We start from the raw sequence: 23,328 nt of genomic DNA on the forward strand, positions 1-23,328 counted from the left end.
TAAAAAAGAGAGAAGCAAGCCAAAGGGTGTCTGAATATGGGAGGAGCCTGAGTGGTTACTTAATCTAATGCTTTCACTTTACGTAAGAGAAAACTGAGGCTCAGGGAGATGGAATATCTTGGCCAAAGTTGCAGAAAGCTGAAGCAGCAGAGATGGACTAGAATCCGCTTTCTCTGACAATAAGGTCACTGTTTTTTGCCCTCCTCTAGATATCCTACCAAACTGTTACTACCTATATACCAGTTGTCACATCATTTGAAGCTCCTCATTCTACCGCCTTGGTTTTCTTCCCAGGGGCAGAAAGCACTCATCTTGTTTGTGAATATGAACCTGACTTCTTCAAGTGCAGCAGACATAAATCTCAATCCAAAAAGTCAGGTGAGCAAGAAATATTGCTTGTCTTTATCTTCAATAAAGCAAACACTCACTTCCTGCCAAGCTGGTGGGAATTTCAACCCCAGACATTCTTGGGTCTTCTCCATCACGCTTTGAGGTATACCAAGGTTCTGGAACTCAGGCACTGCTAAGACATCAGGGTGATGTCACAGTTCCAGACCAAAGGATCCCTTTAGCTCCCTAGACTCTGTTGGTGTTTGGCTGTGCTACAGGCTGTGGAAACCCTGTCTGGCTGTGAGCCTAGGCCTTGGTCCAACTTTTCTCTCTCAGTTCTTTTGACTGAAATCAGCCTCCTCTTTTGGTTGTGCTAGGATAAAGAATGTAGGGACCCATGGCTCTTCAGACTCTTAGACATTTCTTCTGTTCCAAGCCAGAGGAATTTCTTTTTGTCTTAGGAAAATCCTTTTCCTCAAAAGTATTCTCTTTCTCTTGCCACACACTCTAGGGCACTATTACAATTTTCTGTAGGGATTGAGGTTTTTGGAAACAAAATCCAGGAAGGGAAATGTTTTGTAGGTAACTTCTACTCTTTGTCTAGCCTCAAACCTTCACTATGGCAAAAAAAAAAAAAAAAAAAAAAAAGCAGAGTATAGAAAGGAAAGGAAAAATCAAAGAGGAAAATATAAATTACCTCTCAAGAATTATACTGCACAAGGTGACTGAAAGGAGAAATATCCAAATTCCAGTTCATTTTTTCTGGGAGAAAGAATGCTAGGGAAAATTGTCTCAGCTTCATCTTGAAAAGAGCATGAAGACCAGAAAGTCATTATCTAAAATGAAAGAGGTTATTAAGTGACCTCAAAGTGCAGCAATGTCTGTACCAGTTCTTTTGCCTTTCTCACTACTTGATGACACTGCTCTCCAAAACAGCTCTGTGGAAGGTCCCCACTGAACTGTTTGTCTAGTCCAGTGGCTGACTCTGACTTCATCCTCTTTGACTTATCCCCAAAACTCTGCTCTGAGGCATGGTTCATGACAGTGAAGCTTACTGGCTCACCCTCTATCTTTCTGACCATGCCCTCTTTTATTCCTTTACTGACTTTTCTGCCTTTCCTTTTCACTAATTAAAGGCATTCTCTAGAGAGCTTATCTTGGCTACCTTCTCTTCTATCTCTATTTGATATTCCACCTTGATTAAAATGATGCTACAACATATATTGTCTTTAAATCAACAACTCTAGCCCCACTCAATTTCTTGAATTCTAGACCCAGAATCCAAACTGCCTTTTGTTTGTTTCCTGTTGGATATGCCATCAGTACTATCTCAAATTTGCCATGTTCAAAAGTAATTTATCATTCTTCCCTAAACATTTATCCTTGTGACTTCCTTGCTGCATTAATGCATCATCATTCTTCTAAACTATGGATTCTTTTTGACTCCTTCTCTCCATTGTCCTTACATCTAATACTGTCTTAATCTAAATAGATTTTACTTCCTCATGTGGAATGTTCCAGGCATTATATGACAAATAAAGAATAAAGTAGGTCCGGCAGGCATGGCTCAGTGGTTGAGCACCGACCCAAGTATCATGAGGTAGCCAGTTCAGTTCCTGGTCAGGGCACATGCCCAGGTTTTGGGCCCGATCCCCAGTGAGGGGCATGCAGGAGGCAGCCAACCAATGTTCTCTCTCATCAATGTTTCTATCTCTCTCTCCCTCTCTCTTCTTTCCTCTCTAAAATCAATAAAGAAAAAAAAAGAACAAAGTAGGACTATCCATCTGCATACCATCTTTCCATATAACATTAAATGGCTATCATTTTGGGCTTTATCCTTCCATAATTTCTTCTACACAAATATGTATTTTTATATAAAATGGATCATCATGTTTTGGAACTTGTTTTGTCACTTATTATATCATGAACATTTTCCTATGCCATTAAATGTTCTTTTATACAGCAATTCTCAAACTTTAAGTTTGTATCAGAATAATCTGAGGGTGCTTGTTAAAAAACTTATTTCTCTGGATCCTCCTTCAGAGATGCTCATTCAGTATTCTAGGGAGGGTCCAGAAACTTGTATGTTTAATCAGTACTCCAGAAAATTTTATTGCATAAAGTTTTCAGATCCCAGTTTGAGAAACACTCAATTGGTACAGCACAACTTTTAAATCTTTTTTTATCCTCACCTGAGGACATATTTTTCATTTTTTTGTTCAGATAGAGTGGGAGGGAGAGAGAGGAAGAGAGAGAGAGAGAAACATTGACGTGAAAGGGACACATCGAGTGGCTGCCTCCCACACGACCCAACCAGGGCCGGGAACAAACTGCAACCGAGGTACGTGCCCTTAGCGGGAACTGAACCCCGGTCTCTCTGGACCACAGGCCAATGCTCTAACCACTGAGAAAACTGGCCAGGGCTTTGAATCATTTTTAAATTGATTTGAAAGAGAGATACTGATGTGGGAAAGGAACATCGATTGGTTACCTCCCATATGTGCCCCAACTGGGAATCGAGCCCACAACCTTGGTATGTGCCCTGAGTGGAAATTGAATCTACCACCTTTTGGTGTACAGGACAACTCTCCAACCAACTGAGGCCTCCTGGCCAGGGCCAGCACAACTTTTTTAAAGAATGTGTTTTTATTGATTTTTTTTTTTTTAGAGAGAGAGAGGAAGGGAGAGGGAGAAAGAAACATCAATGAGAGAGAAACCTCCATCTGCTGCCTCCTGCATGCCTCCTACTAGGGATCAAGCCTATAACCTGGGCATGTGCCCTGACCAGGAATCGAACTGATGACCTCTTGGTGAATGGAACAACTTTTTCTTTAAGGTAAATTCCCAGAAGTAGAATTTCTGGGTCCATAAGATATGCAAAATTATAAATTTTATATATATATATATATAATATTTCATTATATAATCATATACATAATTGATATTATAATATGTTAATTATGTTATATAATAATATATTAATCTATATATGTTCAAGTAAGGTTTTATTTGAACCCTTGCACAAGATTTACATTTATCCATGTTAATTTCATCTGGTTATGTTTCACCCATTGCTTCAAGGGTCATGATATTTTTGTATCCCTGCTCTCCATTAAAAATATTTGCTATTTTTCTAATCTCCTGTATATCTAATATTTGGCTTTTATACTTTCAGCTAAATAATGGATGAGAAATAGTAAGCGGGAAAAGACTAAGAAATGCCTTACTGCTCCAACAGAAACCTATATTACATAGCACTCTGACTAATTCTTTAAACATTAATAACTTAATTTTAATAGTGATTGGCTTATGATTCTACATCTCATCTTTAAGGTTATAAGACTAGAATTTATCATATGTTTGCTGAAGTTCACATCCACTGCTATCTACCTTTTGCCTCTGATCCACCAGTCAAATGAGAAAAATAAGTGCGTTGGTTTTCTACATTCACACTAATGCCATTTAACAGATTCATGATGCTGCAGTGACATGTAACCCACAGCCTGTGTTTGGTTCATGTATCTGAGGATGGACTGGGGCTCTGTCCATCTTAGCAAGGTAAATTGTTGATGGCTCCTCTGGTAAGGAGGGAAAGAGCAGGGAGAATAAACAGAAGGCAGGGTGCAGAGGACTCATGGCAAAGGGAAGAAGCTGGGAGGTGAAAAAGGGAGTGAAGCACAGGAAATATGCAGGTTATATGGTAGTGTTAATATTGATAGCAATAATAATAACACTCTCTAACATCAATCAAATTTATTGAGTGTCCAGCACTCTGTTAAATGCTTCACATACATGAGAACATCTGTTATCGTAACAACTCTGAAAGGTAAGTACTGTTATTATCTCCATTTTGCAGATGGATACACTGAGGCACAGGGAGGCTAAGACACATATCTAACATCATAAAGCTATTAAGTGGCATAACAAAGGATTTGAACCAGGCCATCCAATGCTTCCTCTTAAGTATGCAAACTGCTTACCATAATGCATACATTCCAGCCACTATTATTACTCGTGTCTATGTGTATATGTACATGCATGCACACATGCACACACATGCACATACCCCACAGCCAGGAAGCAAATCACCATTGCCTTTGTTATGTGCATAGAAATGAGTTGGCCTTGGGAGTCTTTCCTAGTACTTATTTGGAAACAGTATTTTGAGGAATTGGATATTTGAGCTGTGCTTAGAGTTAGGGTGACAAACTGGTCCCAGCTTTCCTGGAACTTCACTAGTTTGAGCACCATAAGTCCCATGTCCAGGGAAACCCCTCTTACCTGGGCAAACCGGGATACTTGGTCACACTACCCACAGAGTATGATTTGTTATTTCTTGCCACTGAATACACAAGGGGGCATTGTAACCATTCGCTCATGCATCCTTCAAACACTAATTGAGCACCTAATAAGAGGTGTGATTGCTGCCCAAGAACCTAGCACTGAGAATGGGGTATAGCATCAGGAAAGTGAGAAACCTTTGATGACCCCTATCAGAAAGAATTAAATATGTATTTAATGAACAAACACACAGCACTGTGTGTCAAGCACTGTAATGAGCACTTTACAGTTTAACTCATTTAATCCTCATTAACACCCTACGGCACAGTTACTGTTATCATTCCTACTGTAAAGAAACAGAGGCAAAGATGTTAAGCACCTTGCCCATCACACAGCTGGCAAGTGGCACACAATAGGATTTGAACTCAGGCAAGCCTGCATTGCTACAGAGTCCAGACCTTTAACTGCTGTGCTATGTTGGAAAAAAAAGGACCCAAACCCTGCCAAGAACTCCAGATGGCCCCAGTTTCTCTTTCCAGCTCTGTTTGGAGTTTTTTCCCTAGCCTCATGGTTCTCAACCCTGAGTGCACATTAAAATCACCCATGAGTTTAAAAATAATACTGATTCTCCAGGGCCCCACTTGCAGAGCTTTTGATTTAACTGAGCCACTTTGACCTGGACATCAGGATTTTTCAAAGCTCCCCATAAGGATCTAATGTGTAGCTGGGTCGGAGAACAGAGGCAGTTAAATCCTCCCCCTAGCAAGCTGGGCTACCTCATGTCCTCTAATCCAAGGCTTTGCTAATGCTAGTGTGTACATCAATTAGCTGAGGACCTGATTAAAATGCATATTATGATCCAATGGGTTAGGGGTAGAGTTGGGTGACCAGAGATTCAGCATTTCTAACCAGCTCCCAGTGGTGCTGATGCTGCTGATTCATAGACCACGCTTGGAGTAGTAAGGATTTTGAGCTAAGTATGGTCCTTAGACCAGAAGTCTCTGCATACCCTGCTAGTTAGAAATGCAGACTTCAGGGCCCCACCCCAGAACTACTAAATCAAAATCTGCATTTTAATGCATATGCACATTTGAGAAGTGTTGCTCAAATCCTGAGTAAAACCCAAAGGTGTTGGGAGTGGGTTCCAGGTGTGACAAGGTATTGTCTACTTGGGGCATTAGGAGCTTGGACAGTGGCCTCCAGGGTCCAGCTGCAAGCAGCCTCAGTGACCCCATGTATATGCAAATATTATAAGCTTCACTGCTGACTGTCATGGAGAACAGGGCAGGAAGTACTGCTCTAATGAAATCTTGTTGCCCCCTTCCCTTGTACCCCTCAGCAAGCCTTTGCTCAAACTGTTCTGCCACCTAGGTTGCCTTTGACTGGTATTACCCAATTTCTGAAGGTTGAGCTCATGTCCTAATTCCTTCTCTACAGAACAATTTCCATTTTTTATGTGGCCATTTCAAATCAAAATACTTATTTTTCCATATAGGAAACACGTAATAGCATTTCCTAAGCCCTTAAGATTATTAATTCATTTAATTTCCATTTTACAGAACAGGATCACTGAGGCACAGAGCACTGGTCTACATTGCTCAAGGTCACACAGCTAAGTGGTAGTGTCGAGGTTGAAACCCAAATAATCTGGCTTCAGAATCACTCCACTGAACCACAACACTAAGATTCTTCTCACTGGTGTAGGACTTAGAGAGAATGTGTAAACAATGTAGAAAGTGAACAATAAAAGAAAATGTATAAGATTCCCATGGCTGCTACAAAAAAAAAAAAAATACTATAAACTGGATGGCTTAAAACAATAGAAATTTATTTCTTCACACTTCTGGAGGCCTGGTGGCCTAACTCACATTGTCCTTATGGAGAGAGGCCTATTCCTGGCTTCTGGTGGTAGATAGTAAACTATGGTGTCCCATGGCTTATAGATGCATCACTCCAATCTGTGCTTCTGTCATCACATGCCCTCTTCTCTGTGTGTCTCACTATGTGCTCTCCTCTCTTTATAAGGACACCAGTCATTGTATTAGTATTCACCCTGACCCAGTGTGGCTGCATTTTAACTAATTATATCTGCAAAGACCTTCTCTCTAAATAAGATCACATTCCATGGTTCCAGGTAGACATAACTTTAGAGTGGGGGACACTATTCAATCCAGGACAGAAGAGTGCAGAGATTGCTTCATGGAAGAAAGTCTCTTAAAAAATGCTCACCTACTCACAGTGTCAAAACGTTGCTGAGTCAATAGGACCCATGGCTGGCACCCTCCAGGTTCAGCTGAGAAGTAACACACAGAGTAGCCATAAGTTTTGGTCAACAGACTGCAAGTTCTTCAGTTCCCAAATGACATCATTTTCCAATTCCACCCATTGTTCTACATCTGATAGTGCCTGTAGGTTCTTCCCAGACCAAATCAGTCAGATTGTTTTTATGTGTACAACAGGTATAGTAAATGTTCACTGTTTGAGTGGTCGTGCGTTATCTAGGCCAGCATATAATGGCAAAATAGCCTATGGTACACCGTGGTGGATAACTTTTTTGGGACAACTACTTGAAATTTAGGTTTATCCATGAAAGATTCAAGCTCTTGTCACCACCACTCCAGAGATACAGCATGTTTAATCTGGAGCAACATGCCAAGGAAAGTTCCAACACCAGGAAAAGAACTAAAGAAGGTGGTATTCTCATGCTGCCTATCTCACCATATGAATGCAGAAATCCTAGATGGGGAGATAGGTCCTGCCATTGTTTCAGACACTCGGGATGAAGTGTGGGTTTTGAGTGAGTCAGTATTCGAGAACTTGGATGCTGAAATAAAAATAGAAGCTGCAAACACTGACCAAACAAGTAAAAAAATAGGGAATGTAAGTGACAAAAAGGTGATAGAGGTGGGAAAAATTACCTTGATGTCTCTACATCCTTGAGTAATAACACTTATGAAGTAGTTACTTCTGATGATGTGGTTGTGTAACTGAGTGCAGGAAACTGAACTCTCTAGACAAGAGATGTTTCTGTTGCTGAGCCCTGAGGAAATATTAGTACTGTAAGTGAACCTATTATCTCTTCATTCTTGCTATCACTGCCACACCTGTAAATAAGGAAAATGAAGGAATTGATGACACTTATTACCAAAGAACCATTTCAGTGCTAGTGGTTAAAGCCAAAGATCTATAAGAAAAGGAAGAAAGATCCAGACTTTTTTTTTTTTTTATCCCTGCAGCTCAGTGGAATTCTTGGATTTTCCTCACAGTTCTGAGAGCATCTCAAGCACAGGAAAACAATCAGATTGTCTTTTGGAGCAAAGAGCAGATACGGAAAATATGGAGGACTGACAGAATCGCTTGCAGCCATGTAGCATATGTGAGAAGAGACTACAAGATGGGAATATTATTCATGGAAGAACAGGCCGATCTCTCACTTGTTTTCACTGCACCAGAAGATTAAAGAAGCCTGGGGCTTCATGCCCTCTTTGCAAGAAGATTCAGCTGGTTATTAAGGTTTTTATGGCCTAGCTGAATCGGCGAGTTGCAGAGGAATGACGACTAGGGCCAGGTCAGGGAGAATATTGTCAGTTCTGAGCATCTCCACTCAGTGTGACCCACTGCATCCCTTCATTGATTCATGCAAAAGTCTGTGTGTCAGGGCAGCTTCCCTTCTAAATTCATGTGGAATTTAAGAGCAATTCTTTAAAACTAGATTATCAATTTGTGAACTCCATTTACATGAAAAACTACTTCAATCACTACATTTTTCATCTAAAAAAGAGGTTCTGGAAGGAGTGATTACAAAGACAAAGAGGAAAATACATCCACTTATCAAATAATCTGAAGATGAACCTTTTCCTTGTTAATGTTAATCCCCACCGTTATCTTCTATTCTGTTAGAGAATGCTTTTAGGCATAAATATCCAAGGTAGCTATGAGAAAAACACTAAAGCTAACAATAAAAAAATAACTAAAATGAAATGTTATGAATCACTTTATCTTACAGTCAAGCTGCATGATTCTGAAAAACCAAAAGCAAAAGTAAGGATTTTGAAAAATAAGAGGTTTTTTCATGTATGCCTAGAACAATGGTTATCAAATGTGTTGTTGTTAACATACCCCTAAAAGAATTTTGAGAAATTGTACACTCTTTTCCACATTTTAAAAGCTGAGGTATAATTAATGCAAAATAAAATATACAGATCTTAGGTTTCCTTTCCTATGAGTTATAGACAGTTGAGTACCCACAGTCCAAAATAAACTGTAGAACATTTCCATCACCTCAAAATAGTCCCTCATATCCTTTTCCAGGTAATCCCCCATTTGCCAACTTTCACCTTAGATTAGTTTTTCTTGGGCACATCTTTTATTTGATATCCAAAATTTAAAAATACACTTACTTACAAAGAAAAATGATTAGCTAAAGTTTTGCACAGTCCCTTAATGAGGAATAATTGAAAATGAATATTGGAACCACCTTGTGTATTATTTGTAGTTTGTTATATACAGAATTTTACTTAAAGACATCTAGTTCTCACAGTTTGGGTCCAGGTATTCTTTCAGTCTTCTTTGTGATCTTTATTTATTATACTTTGAATAAAATAACCTCATCAACATTTGCAACCATGAGTTTAGTGCTCAGAGTGAGCCAACCAGATCAATGGTGTCCTTTCTAGAATGCCACCTTCCCCAACAAGTGTTAGGGAGGGCAGGTAGAGAAGTGTGCTTCCTGCTGTATTTTACCATTCAGTTGGCATTTGTCATAACCTGCCTTGAACCATTGGTAACTGTGGATGGGATGTCTTATTCCCCAGCTAGACTGAGATATGACAAGGAAACAGAAATTAGAACCAGAAGACCTGGGTAGAATATTTAATTCTGCCACTATCATGTGATCAAGAACAGATTCCTCAAATTTCTGTGCTTCCATAGACTCTGTCAAATCTGACTAACACCCACCTCAGTGGGACAGTGTGAGGAAAATATTAGGTAAGAAGAGTAAAGGTGCCTTGTTAAATGTTATCATCACTGATACTTTATTACTATTCTTTTAAAACAGGAGCTAATTCTTGCCTGGCTGGTGTGGCTCACTGGATTGAGTGTTATCCCATGAACTGAGAGGTCCAGGTTTGATTCCCAATCAGGGCACATGCCCAGGTTGTGGGCTCAATCCCCAGTAGGGGGCTGCAAGAGGCAGCCAATCTATGTTTCTCTCTCATTGACGTTTCTATCTCTCTCTACCTCTCTCTCTCTCTCTCTCTCTCTCTCTAAAAAAAAATCAATTAAAACAGGAGGCAATACTTAAGAATTTAACCCTCAGTGAACATTGCATGTGTTAACTGAGTGATATGTTCGTTTATAATAAAAAAAAAATAAGGAATTACAAATGTTATTGTTTAGGGAATCAAAAATTTACAAATGAAATTCTCAATGCACATATATGAATATAGATTTCTTACCTCTGATTAATATACATATATAAGGTACAGGAAATAAGCCATATTCAGTTTACAAAGCAGTGATCCACATATTTTCATCCTTCATTAATTTGAAGATGTGTATGTAAAATTATCAGCACTCATTCTTTTTCCATCAGAAAAGTTAAGTAGTAATACATACTATAACCTCTCTTTGGAGAATCTACAGTATTTACAGTACTTTCTATCCTTAATTACATCTGCAATGCTCATGAGAAGCATTTCAAACATTTTCATACTTACATAAATTGTAAAGCTGAGAATAAGAAATGATGTTTTAGTAAAACTATGTCATTACTGATTTTATGACTTTGGATAACTCATTAGTCCACCTAGTAAACTATTGTTAAGGTCCCACTATCAGCCAGGTATTCAGATAGGAATGTGGATACAAAAACAAGATGACAAAGCGAATGCTGATCAAGATGGATAAGCCCTCTACATCCTATCTGCCCCATTGATTACAACTACAAACTCTAGACAGGACACAGAAATGATATGACAACAACTGAATGATAACTCTGAAAAGTAAATCCTAGCAGGCAAATTGGGGAAGGAAGTAAAAATGTGATGAAGTCAGTATGACGGTGAATTTCCTGTTTTATTCTGTTTTTCTCTCTTTTTCCCAGTGTTGACCTCAGGTGGATCAAGTTGCAGAAGTACAGCTCCATCCACCTCATAGCTCCTCCCTCCTATAGGTCCTTAGTCTTCTCTACTCAGATAAGGGGAAAGAGAGGGAGGACCATATGTGACAGGTTTTAATGGGCCATACCTGGAAGTGGTGCATATCATTTCCATTAACATTTTATTGGTTAGGTTTCAGTCACATGGCTACCCCTAATTGCAAAGGAGACTAGGAAATGCAGTCCAGCTACATGCCCAAGAGGAAAGTAAAATATAGATACTAGTCAGCACTAAAATAGTCTGTGCCATGTAAGTTCTTTGCCTTGTAAGTGCTTTGGTAGACAAAGGATTGTACAGGGAGCTTTGTGCACATAGAGACTACTAAATCAGAATGGAGAGACAGATACCAGAAGGCTTTCTGAAATACAGGACAGGTATGAGTTTTACAGATAATCAGGAGGGTGAAAAGAGGAACATCAGAAGAGACCATGGCATGTGCAAAGATGCAGAGGCAGAAATCATGTGCTGATAAATTTGGGAGACCCCAAGTGATTTCCCCTTCCTCAGGCAATAGCAGCATGGAGAGAAAGCCAGGAGATGAGACTGGAGAAAGAGGCAGGAGCCAGGATTTTAGCAAAAAACTCTGTAGCATCATTGATGTATTTTATTTTATTTTGTTAATCCTCACCCGAAGATATTTTTCCATTGATTTTTAGAGAGAGTGAAAGGGAGGGAGGGAGAGACAGGGGAGAGAGAGAGAGAATCATCAATGTGAGATTCACATCAATTGGATGCCTCCCACATGACCCCAACCAGGGCTGGGGATGGAACCTGCGACAGGTATGTGCTCTTGACCAGAATCAAACCCAGGACCCTTCAGTCTGCAGACCAAGTCGTCAACTGCTGAGTCTAACTGATGTATTTTAAGCAGAGGTGCATTAGAATCTGATTTCCAGTTTGGAAAGAGACTGGTAGTTGTGTGCAGGAATGCTGGAAGCAGGAATAGGAGTTAGAAAACGTTTGCTATTGTCCAGGCAAAAAGCAATTTGGGCTTGAGGTAATAAGCAGTGCGGTGAACTGATGGGATCAAATATGAGATTTGAGATATTCATGAGTCAAAACCTATAGGGCTTAGTAACTGACTGAATATGCTAGATAATACTATAAAAGAATTTAAGGAAAATTCCTTGGTTTTATTCATTTGTTGGCTCATTCAGTCATTCAACAGATATTTACTGAACATCTACCATGTGAGTTCCTCTAGGTGCTGGAGATACAACAATTAATAAATAAGCAAAATTCCTGTCCTCATAGAGTTTACATTCTGGTGGAGAATTTAAAAAACATTAACAAGTAAATATAAATTTGTAGTGTGATTAAGGTTGTCATATTTAGCAAATAACATGTTATATTTTAGATGTCTTTGTCAGACATCTGTGTGGAGATTGTTTAATTGCAACTTATTTCTATGAGTCCTTTGCTCAGGAGGGAAGTCTCTGCTACAGATGTAGATTTGATGATCATCAGCATATGGTTAGTTGCAAGTAACAAAAAACTAATAAGGGAATTTATTGACTGAGGATACCAAAAAGCCCAGGGGTTGTTACTTCAGGTATAGCGGGATCCAAGGGTTATGAAAGTATTGGATTTATGTCTTTATTTTAATTTAATGGATTCTCTAAGAGGGCATTATGTCCCCCAACAACCCCAGAAGCCCTAATTCACATCTTTCATTCAACAACTCAGCAGAGATTTATTTTGTTTTTCTGATAGCTTCAGTAGAGAGTCTCAGTGAAGACTATGATTGGTTCACTGTAGTTACATGTCCATTCCTGAACTAAGGCCTATTACCCAGAGTTGGAGTATTCTAACTGGCCATGCCTGGGTCATGAACCTAAACCTGTGGCAATGTGTGGGACAGGATCAGCTCTATGAAAACCCACAAGTGTGTTCCTCCAAGAAAGAGAAATTCTGGTATTAGAAGGTAAGCAAAGAGATGTTGAGTAGGCAAAGACCAGAATGGTCTCTGTAGGTGGAAACTGAGGCCTTAAGTATTAGTGAGGTCGCTCTGGGAGGATACATAGAATGAGAGGAACCCAGAACTAATTCCAAAATGAGGTGTATGACACTTAAGAGTTGAGTAGAAAAAGATGATCCCACAAAAGAGATGGAGAAAGAGTGGCCAGATTGGGAGGAGGAGATCCTGAAGCCAGTGATGTCCCAGAAACCAATTCAGTGAGTCCAAAAGACTGAGTCAACAGTCACAGAAGATCCGATGAAAGCAAAGACAACAGGAGATGTTACCCAATATCCTGACCATCAAAGGACATGAGATAAAACTAGGCAGTGCCTCTTGGGGGATGGAGGATGGTATTAAGGAGAAGCTGGTAGAAAGTACACCAGATTGTCTGGGAGGAAAATCTGGTGAGTGCACTGAATCAGATGGCTCTAAATGTCTCAGATTCTCAAACAGGATCCAGAGGATCAGGAAAGCCTGGGCTGAACACAAAGCATCTCTCTTGATCTTCAAATCTATGCAAAAATTTATCAGGTGAGTCATATTATTTCTATAATAAAACAAACATAATTATATATGTTGCAGGATGAAAAATCTGTTTGACTTTTAATCTAAAATATTAAACTGTAAAGAGATTTGTACTTGCAAGAGGACCCCTTCAGACTATGCTTCCAGAGTTCTTTGCAGTAAGCATTCCTTCCCCTCTGGTTAGGGGGTCTTCGGGTGGAGAAAAATGGGAAGTATGTCTGTTATCTGTGCATTTGCCCTCTGTTCTATGGGTAGAGATCATATTTCAAGGATGTTCAAGACAGACCCACTTACAATAATGATAACAATACCTCTCATTTGTGATGCACTATGTATCAGGCACTGTTCTAAGGGCTTGACCCATGAGATAAAGTATTATTATGATCACTCCTGTTTTAAAGATGAAGAAGCTGATGTACAGAGAGGTTAAATAACTTAGCCAAGGTCACACTGTTCTGGATTTAAACCTAGAGATTCTGACTTTTGAGCCAGTATGACTAACTACTACAAATACTAGTCCCTTGTTTAGCCCCAAGTTTTCCACATGGGCCAGCATACTTCTCAGACCATAGGTTCTGATACTAGTTCAGAAAAGAAAGTCCTTATATGATGGTCTGTAAATTTCTAGAAGAGGTAGGGTTGGGGAATCATTATCTAGCAGCTGTGTCTCACCCTTGTCCTATCCAGCCCAACTATTGACATGTTGGACATGCCACAGAGGCACTGAATCCCTACTCCTCAGGCAGCTTTGCACTGTAACCTTGGAACCATGGAAATTTGTTAGTCCATTGGGTGATGTTTATTATTTTGTTTGGACTTTTAATGTGTTCTCCAAATGAAAGAATAATTTCAGAGGTAATTTATACAAATGCTGATTTTATAAAATATTTCAATTTAAGCTTTTCTTAAGGATGAAAAGAAAAACAAATCTGCAATTGCACCGTACTAATATGTTTTCTTTAAACTTATATGTATAAATTACTTTTTCTTTATTTCTGAATGTACACAAAGGTAGCTCAAGCAGTACATGAACCCCTACAGCCCTACTATCCAGCAACAACCATTTATCCATGAGCAATCTCTCCCATTTCCTAAGTAGAAACCAGGTATCATATTTCATCTATAAATATTTAAGAGCATATCTCAAAAGATAAGAATTATTTTATAAATAAAACCACAATACCATAATCATAATTTCTTTTTTTTTAATCCTTACCTGAGGATATTTTTTCATCGACATTTTTAGATAGAGTGGGAGAGAGAGAGAAACATTGATGTAAGAGACACATGGACTAGTTGCCTTCCACACAACACTGACCAGGACTGGTGATCAAAACCAAAACCCAGGTATGTACCCTCAACCAGGAATTGAACCCTTGACCTTTCAGTACATGGGCCAACGCTCTAACCGCTGAATCAAACTGGCCAGGGCTGATAATACTTTCTTAATATCAGCAAATAGCAGTCCATGTTCATATTTCTATAAATTGCTTTTAAAACTCTGTTTGTTAAACAGTTTCATACCCCTTAACTATTATTAACTTGTCTTTGTTATCATTGAGATGATTTTTAAATTTTTTATTATGAAAAATTTCAAATCCACAAATTTGATATACCCAGTATGATATACCCCTGCATCCATCACTCAGCTTCAACAATGATCTATATTTGGCCAATCCTGCTTCATCTACATTCCCCTTTCCACATCCCCCTTTCACTGGATGTTTATAAAGCAATCCCCAGCAACATTTCCTGCCATTGGGTGTACATTCTTAGCTTGGTTGGAGGCAAGAAAATATAAAGGTGTCCTCTAGTAGGCATTTTTATATTTATTTCATTTCTAAATCCCTGGAAAGGATTAGATTAAATGCAACATTTTGAGTGGATCAGATAAACTGCCACTTGGCATTTTGCTGTTTCTTTTCTTTCTTTTTTTCTTTTTAGTAATGTTTAAAATAAAACCAAATTCTAAACAAATGGCACTAATAGTCTCTGACATGCATACCAAACAGAATATTTGTGTCACACACGTTCTGTCAGCTGTGCACAGATCTTAAATAGTATACATTTTCCCAAGACTAATTGAATAAAAGCTAAAACAAAAAATTTTAAGCCTAATTATAATTTTGAAAAAAAGAGAAGGAAAATGTAAAGAGACACCATCAGCTGGTTTAGATTAGAAATGGGGCCTGAATGATGACACTCCCTTTGGTAAAGCTGCTGGGCTTCTCTCACACTCCTTCTAGGTTTAAAATTCCACTCTTTGTCCTAGCCAGTTTGGCTCAGTGGTTAGAGAAAGCGTCGGCCCACAGGCCAATGAGTTGCGGGTTTGATTCCGGTCAAGGGCACGCACCTCGGTTGTTGTTCATCCCTGACCCTGGTTGGGGTTGTGCGGGAGGCAACCAATGGATGTGTCCCTCTAAGGTCGATGTTTCTCTCTCTCTCCTTCCCTTCCACTCTATTTGAAGATAAAAAAATATATACATCCTCAGGTGAGGATTGAAAAAAAAATCCACTCTTTCCCACACTGGCTGGGTGGCTCAGCTGGTTGGAGCATTGTCCTATACACCAAAAGGTTGTGGTTTTGATTCCTGATCAGGACACATACCTAGGTTGTGGGGTTCAATCCTTGGTCAGGGCACATATGGGAAGCAACTGATGGATGTCTCTCTCATATCAATGTCTCTCTCTCTCAAATCAATTAAATTTTAAAAAAATCAATAAAAACATATCCTCAGGTGAGGATTTTAAAAAATCCATTGTTTCCTAAACAGCTCTTGGGAGACCTTTGAGAATAGTGAATCTCCTTGCCTGGGAGAGAGAAGTAGTTCATGATTTGGGGTCTCATAGGGTAACAACACAGGTCATGATTTATTGAGATTTACTACAGCCATAACCTTGTTTTGTCTTGTGGAGACTTACCATGAAATCTACAGTAATACCCTTGATAACTGTGAAATCATAGTGTGTCACCACATTGCTCATTCTGTGGTTGCCACCACAAGCAAATGACAAATGACAGTCATATTGGCTTGTACACCATTAAAAACCCAGGGAGGGGTAGGGGGGGCAGATAATGAAAACTTGTCATGGGTTAGGTCAAGCAAATAGCAAGAGAAGAGCTGTCGAGTATTTTCATTGCCAAAAAAGAAAATCTGGGGCAAACAAGAAGAGCTTGGTTAAGATTATAAATTGATTCAGTACTTTTGCAAAAGGTTTGGCCATACCTATTGAAGCTAAACACCTATATACCCTATGATCCAGCAACTCCACTTTATGGCACTAGAGGTCAGAATCGTACTTACCCTGGGGTACTGGCTGAGTGGGGCATCTGGAAATGTACTATATCTTGATCTGGTGTAGACAAGGTAAACACTCATTAAACTGTATAGTCCATATTTGTGCACTCTCCTGTAAGGTATACCTCAAAAAAAGAAAAGTAATTCATAAATATTCTGAATAAAGAGGCTTTTGCAAAGCGCTGACAATTGGAGGACCCCTGTCTCTGGCTTAAGACAAAATATTGTATTCACCAGGAATCCATTATAGCTCCCAAGGTAAAGAACCCCCAACCAAAAGATGGAGGTTGGGATACAGTCTCTACTGTCCCCTAAGACAATAGGTCTCTCCTGTCCCTTTCTCCAAGAATCTGGTTCCCACTGAGATCACCCACCTCTCCAAGAAGGGCACTGCTATATTTATAGGCACTAATATAAACTTTACCTCTGGTATTCTTTGATTGTTCAAACGGCTTTTCTTTAAAGAATCAATTTCAATGGTTGATTGGTTGGGTTGCTCTTGAATCGCCCTTTCTTGGCAAAGCTGAAATTGTCATATCATATCCCAAATTACTTTTTAAAATTAAATTAAAAGGCAGGCTCTGTTAGTATTGCTTAATATTTGTTCATAATGTTTGGTAGCCTCTGCCATTTAACATTGTATTTGAGTGTCCTTTAGTTATTCATTTTGTGTTCAGTTATTCAGGTGCATCCATTTGGTAGTGAATCATTAAAAACCACCATAGCTAAGTGTCTATGCTGCTATGCTACTAGCAGAATGCCTGGTAAGCATTGCTTGCACCAAGTTCTTCTCTGTTCACATACTGTATTTTGTAAAGGGATGCAGACCTGCACTTCAGGTCTCTTCCTAGGAAACTCTAATAGGCCCCTAGTGAGTCCAGCATTGCCTTAATCAAGAAACAGATCCTCTTCAAGTGCAAGCCCCTTACCAAGGAGGCTGACCTGATATAAGAGCATCAGGTTGTCGGTGGATATGGTTTCCAGTTTATAATGAAAAAATGGGAGGGGAAAAAGAAAACAAAAATAAAATCCTGAAGTCCAGAGAGCACAAAGAAGCCTGGAATCAAAATTTGGATAAATCCAAGTACATTTTCTAGATTAAAGTAGTTTTATGTCAGTTTATATGTAGGCTTAGAAAATGCGATAGTATTAATGTAAGACTATGGCTATAATTTAGAAGAAATTGATGCTAAATTGGGAAACAGAGTGACATTACATGCACTAAAACTGAACACTATTTTATTATTCATCACAACCTTATGGCATCTTTTAAATATGAAAAAAACCTGTGAGGATATAATAAATTAAAGCTGTGGAAGTTTTCCGGAGATAAAAATGCTCTATATTTCAAGGCATTACATCCCCTGGATATTTTTATTTGATTTTAATTCAAGGGTCAAATTTTTATGGTTGGGTAAACGAAGATTCCATCAGCTGCTTTTGAATTATTATAATAGGGGAAAAGATAGTACACCTTTGTTATTTAAAATATTTTTTAAAAGATCAGAACATGTGTTCTACTTCACAGTATCAAACAAAGAGGAAAATGGCTCTAATTGAGAATATAACTTGGGCAAACGACTAGGTTAGAATGACTGAGAATTATAAATGTCTGAAATGTCTACTTCACACACGAGTTGGGGAAATAGCACTATTTTCTAGGGTGTGCACATAATGATTAAATTAGCCCACAGAGATGAAGAGTATATCAGCATATACTCTGGAGAAGAAATATCATATGATAAAGGAGTGAGCCAATCAATTTTTTAGTGGACAGCAACTGCCATGAGAAAGGCCTCCACTGATTTCTTCTACCCTCTATCACATGATCACTTAGCTAGCCCATTTTCCTAGAATCCCATTAACCTCCTCTGTAGTATCCACCAAACTAAAAACTATCTGCAACTCTGTTCTTTACCCAATTACTCTTTTTGGTCATGTTTATACCTTTTGAAAGGAGTCCCAAAAGATGGACCATGCTTATGTTGGTAAAATGGAAAATGCCAACTAACCTTTGGCTTTTGACTTAACCTCTGACCCAGTGGACACTGACATTTATATCTTCTCCTCAGCCTCAAATTGCTTTTGAAATAAGTTAGTAGACTATAAAAAGACAGATGTGTACAAAGACATAGATATGCACATATCTAGTCTCCATGTACACAAATCTTTTTGCTGCTCTTTCTCTCTTAGATGCTGACTCATTGGTCCAACAAGCAAGATAAGGGCACTGTTCCTCCCTTGTTTCAGCGTGTGTGGTTGGAAAATATTCGAAGATGAGAAGAAACAGTCTGAGTGACAGCAGGTTTAGTGATGGATACTGGAAAAAAAAGGAACAGTCACTGTTGGGGGGGACCCTGCCCATATCCCATGTACATTAACCTTTCCACTCTGTGTTGACTGTCCTACTCAAGCAGTGTCTGCCTGAGGTTTTCTCTTGGCCTGAGAATCTAGTAACATAGAGGGGCCATGGAATAAGCACCTCATGAGAGTTGCCCTCACTTGCTTTTGGATGGACTGAGAGGTAATACACCAGCTGTCTTGCCCTTGGTTGGGTTTAATTCCGAGGCATGCTCTACCCTACCTCCCAGAATTTGCCCCGCTCAGAGGTAAAATACTGCATAATGTACTCTTTCCTGCCATGCTTTCCTGCTCTCTCACTGGCCTTCAAACCACCTCCCAAATAAGCTTCTTGTCCTCAGATCCTTGTTTCAGGGCCTGTGTCTGGGATCCAACCTAGGCCAGATGAGTTTGGACTCAAGGAATCATGCATGGCATTCAGAACTTGAAAACATAAATTTGAATTTTGCCTTTGCAATTTGCTCTCTGTGACCATAGGTGACTTACTTTATCTCTCTGAGCCTCAGTTTCTTTATCTATAAAATGGGGATAATAGTACACCTTTGCCACCTAACAGTGTTGGGAGGTACAAATAAGGTAACTTATATGAAATAATTAAAAACTGTAAAGAGCCACAAAAATACTCATTATAGTTCATGAGGATTTTTCTTCCCCCACACCCAGGTAAAGCTTCTTTTAAACATTTTATTTGAAATAATTATAGACTCACAGGAAGTGGTAGCAGTGGTATAGAGTCCTGTGTACCCTTTTCCCTATTTTCCCAAAGGTGACATCTAATATGATGGTAGTAGGATATCAAGACCAGGAAACTGATGCTCCTATACTACTGTTAACTAGACTATTGACCTTATTCAGCTTTATGCTTTTTAAGCACTTACCCATCTGCCATTCTATTTGTCTGCAGTACTCTGGCCTCTACTCTCCCTATCTCTAGTGATCTTTGAGAAGTCTAGTCACTTGGATCACTAACTCTTAGTGTTCCCACATGAGAACAGGTTCAGACTTAACACCTTCAACCACTGTCCTAGCCATACTTCAAAACTAGGACAAGATTTTCCTTTTAATCTAAAGTCTTCTAACACTGCCTCTTGGCCACCAACAATTAGTTTTTGCAGACAAAATCCCAAGATCATGGATCCTGGTGAGCAACTTCCTAAAATGGTGAATGCAGCAGTTACCAAAAGAGCTAGGTTCAATGATGAATTAGATAGCAATATTTTCATTAGAAAGTTAATACATTCTCTTCAGTTGCTTTAGAAGTGTTGGATGAATGCCTCCTTGTTTAGCTGATTCATACCCTTCTTAATTTTTCAAGTTGTCCTGTCACCTTTTCCTTAGTACTCCTGGGACTTCACCTTTAGTGCCCAGAGAAAAAGTGGGGGGAACATTTTCTCCATCAATCCTCCAATGAAGAGAAGGGTCGCAGGGTTGTTTGCAGTAGTGCCTCAGTAATCTCCTATTCTCTCTTTGAATGCAACCATTATTCCTCCTTGTACAGATAATTTATCTCCTCCCTGACTGCCTTCTTGGTTAAAGGTTAACGAAAATGACACCCCCTTCAAGTTCAAACCCTTGGAATGCACAGACTCCTGCTGCCAACAAAGTCTTTCAAACCAAGGCAACAAAATGTATGAGAGCCAGGTCTCAGAAACTGCTGCCATTTCTCTTTCTCCCTGATGTCTATGGGTCTTGCTGATCATTCTTATCTTCTGAAAATACTTTAAAACATGCATTTTTGAGGACCCAAGCTTGTTCTTCTTGGGTCCATTTTTTAAGTGGTGGAGATATGCCTCTCAGAGACAAATCCTGCATTCTTTTCTCATAAGTTATCTCTTGGGGCTTTCACCTTTCTTCCTGACTTCAGGACATTGGCTCCACAGATATTATTCCAAAACTAAATCTCATTCCCAACCTCACTCAAGAAAAGTGATCCCATATTCCACTTGCCTTCAAGCCATACCTCAGTTGGTGGGACCCCATTCTCACAGTTGCCTGGATTCAACTTCTCAGACTTTTTTGATTCCTTATTAAGAAGCTCCTGAAACTGACTGAGAGTTTGAGTCCAGACAACTGGACAAAATCAATGATGCTTTAGAAAAATATCACAAGCCAGTGCAAAGGGACAACAGCCTGACTCTGCTAATCCCAACCCACAAATCAAACACTCAAACACTCCATGCCCAGTTCCAGATCACTCCAGATCACTGTTTTTTCTTCCCTCACCCGAGGACATTTTTAGTTTTTGTTGTTGTTGTTGTTGTTGTTGTTGTTGTTCAAATAGAGTGGGAGAGAGAGAGAGAGAAATATCGACGTGAAAGGGACACATCGAGTGTTGCCACCCACACAACCCAACCAGGGCCAGGGACAAACTGCAACTGAGGTACATGCCCTTAGCGCGAACCGAACCCGGGTCTCTCTGGACCACAGGCCGACTCTCTAACCACTGAGCCAAACTGACCAGGGCAACTCTTCAGTCATTCTTGATCAAAGCTACTCTACTGACTCTTTTCAACCCATGAAATTCCACCCAGCCTTCAATGATATGGACACTCCTATCCTTCTTTGCATAATTTCTTGGCACTAATGCTATACCACCTGGTATTGTTTGCTAATTTTCTATATCCTTTAGCTTCCTCAACTATATCAAAAACTCCTTAGGGCCAGAGATAGTGCCTTCTACCTTTCTTCAACCTCCACAGCATCTAGGGATCTGCCTCATCTGGAGAAGTGGCACCATATATTTCTCATAATGGGTTGATATCCATATTCCACCAGTTTCAATAAAATAAAAAACAATGAAATCAGTTCTTACTGAGCTATGATGTGCCACAGCCTACTCTAACCTCCTAATCTAATGGTGCCCCACTCTCCCATCTATCACATTACCCAGTTTTGTACCTTCCAGATCCTTCTTTCAGGACTATGGTTCTCATTCCTCCAGGTGTTGGGAGTAATGTTCGCTGAGCATTCTCACCTGAATGTCCCTCTGAGAATTGTCCTTGGAAGGGACCACATAGCCTTTTATCACACTCTTTGCCTGGGGTACTCTGGAGTCAATGACTGGTCAAAGTGAGGGTATAATGGCCAACCCCAACTGGATTCCAGGTGGCAAAGGAAATGGTGATGCAGTGTATAAGTTCCTAAGGCATAGAATGGGGCAGAGGGGCAGAGACTGGATCTGGGGGTTGGGAGGGTAAAATTGTAACCAACACACCTCAGTTCTCCAACAGAACAGCTAATTTTCATGTCCCACCAACACCATCCCACAACACCTTTCCATTTGTAGGTTATAATACCAATTATGAAGCCCTTTGAAATACATATATACTTTGTGCCTCACAATGTCCCAATAAGGTAAATACTATGACTGAACCCATTTTACAGATGAGGAAACAAGCTTAGAGAATTTGTGGCTCACCCAAGATCATCACACAGCCAAGAAATGGCACAGTTGCCATGGTCAGTGTGGTTCAGTTGCTTAAGTATTGTCCTGCACACCAAAAAGTTTGTGGTTTGATTCCTGGTCACATGCCCAGGTTGTGGGCTCAGTCTCAGGTAGTGGGCATGCAGGAGGCTGTCAATCTATGCTCACTCTCACATAGATGTTTCTGTTTCCCTCTCCCCTCGCTCTTAAAAAAAAAAAATCAATAAAATACCTTTAGAAAAAAGAAATGGCACCGTTGAAACAGGAACCCATATCTGTGAGTTCAACTTTTTTTTTCTTTTAACCAAAATCCAGGGCTCAATTTGAGCACACAGTTAAGGTGTAATTCCTCCATTCCTACCCTGTCCCCTTTACACACACACACACACACACACACACACACACACACACACACACACACACCATGTTGTGTTAATGCTTCTCAGTAACTTATTGTTTGGCCTTGGCCTTCTCCTGTCCTTCCATAAGACTGCTTAGGACACTTTGATCTCTCATTATCACTTCTCCTTCCAGTTAACTCAGGTCTATTAGCTTCCTCTTCAGCACCTCACCTCCTTGCCAGCTGCTTTTGCCTTGAATATTGAAATGTGGTAATGTACAGCACTGCACTATCCAATATAGTAGTCACCAGTCACTTGAAATATTGCTAGTATGACTGCATAACTAATTTTTAATAAATCTAAAACTGATACTTGGCCCAAGACACCCCCCCACACACATAAACACACACAGACACACACACACACACTCACCATCCTTAAGTGTAAGCTGTGCTTAGTGACTTGCTTACCAGGAATAGAGAATGGAAAGGGAGAAAAAAGTAACTCAGAGTGCAGAAATCTGGTAAACATCACCTCAGCCAGGTGATCAAAGTCAACATCACCAGTAATAAGTTATGCTGAGAACATAGACCCTTGCTATGATGTGATGAGAATGGCACTTCACCTCTGTGGTCTTCCTTCCCAA

General features: G+C 39.7%; 1 pseudogene; it reads left to right on the forward strand.

The window, feature by feature from the left end:
• Positions 1 to 6,970: 6,970 nt before the first annotated feature.
• On the forward strand, positions 6,971 to 8,139 carry LOC118636686 (annotated as a pseudogene).
• The last annotated feature ends 15,189 nt before the right edge of the window (positions 8,140 to 23,328 follow it).

Source organism: Molossus molossus, unplaced genomic scaffold (genome assembly GCF_014108415.1).
Source record: "Molossus molossus isolate mMolMol1 unplaced genomic scaffold, mMolMol1.p scaffold_m16_p_2, whole genome shotgun sequence".
Taxonomy (NCBI): Eukaryota; Metazoa; Chordata; class Mammalia; order Chiroptera; family Molossidae; genus Molossus; species Molossus molossus.